We start from the raw sequence: 955 nt of genomic DNA on the forward strand, positions 1-955 counted from the left end.
CCCCCTTCTATCTACAAAGCTGGTTCTGCCTGGCGCTGAAGGGGTTAATTGTTGGTGTCCCGGCAGGAGGAAGCAACGCATGGCGGGAGTACCCACTCGGGGTACAGGGCGTCCCTTCACATATCCCTGCCGCTGCACGGGAGATCAGGCTGAAAGCCGGAAAGTTGCAGGGGACATCCTGTCCCCCTATGAGGCACAGACGCTGCGATCTCTATGCATGTCTGTGAGGACCTGCATAGAGATCAGTGTGATCAGTGCAGGGGGATCGCGGGGAGGAGAGTGAGAAACCATGTCTCTCACCCTCCTCCCGTGCTGAAACAGAAAAAAAAAAAAAAGGTTATTCATTTAAAAAATAATAATAAAAAAATCATTAAAATAATAATATAAATAATAATTTAAAAAAATAATAAAAGTGAGCTAAGTGATGTCATTATGACATCACTGGCATTAACAACATGTTCAGGAGGTCCCTAAGAGGACCTCTAACCATTTAAAAAAAAAAAAAATCATATATGTATATATAAAAAATTAAAAAGCAATATATAAAAAAGATAATAATAATAAAAAATTTAAAACCTTACATCCCATTACCCTAGCATAACATCTACCCAGTAGTATCCTCCTGCCCCCGTTCACAACCCCCAAACCCTTTAAGCCATAAAAATGTACACCTGGTTCCCTGGTGCTGTGAAAGTATGGAAAATCTATATAAATTAGGTATTTCTGAAATCAGGACACCTGAATTGATAAACTTGGAGGGGATTTTCCATCACTTTACCTAATTTTGTGAGGATTCAGAGGGAAAATTTTAAAACAAATTAGGTGTTTTTTTTCTAATTTTCAGCTAATCATCCAACTATGGCATCTAAAGAAATCTTTATCTCTCCTTGAAAAAAATAATATATAGTTTACATGGGTGCGCTATTCACACGAAAGGAGAAAAATCACTGAACTG

Source organism: Spea bombifrons, chromosome 9 (genome assembly GCF_027358695.1).
Source record: "Spea bombifrons isolate aSpeBom1 chromosome 9, aSpeBom1.2.pri, whole genome shotgun sequence".
Classification (NCBI taxonomy): Eukaryota; Metazoa; Chordata; class Amphibia; order Anura; family Pelobatidae; genus Spea; species Spea bombifrons.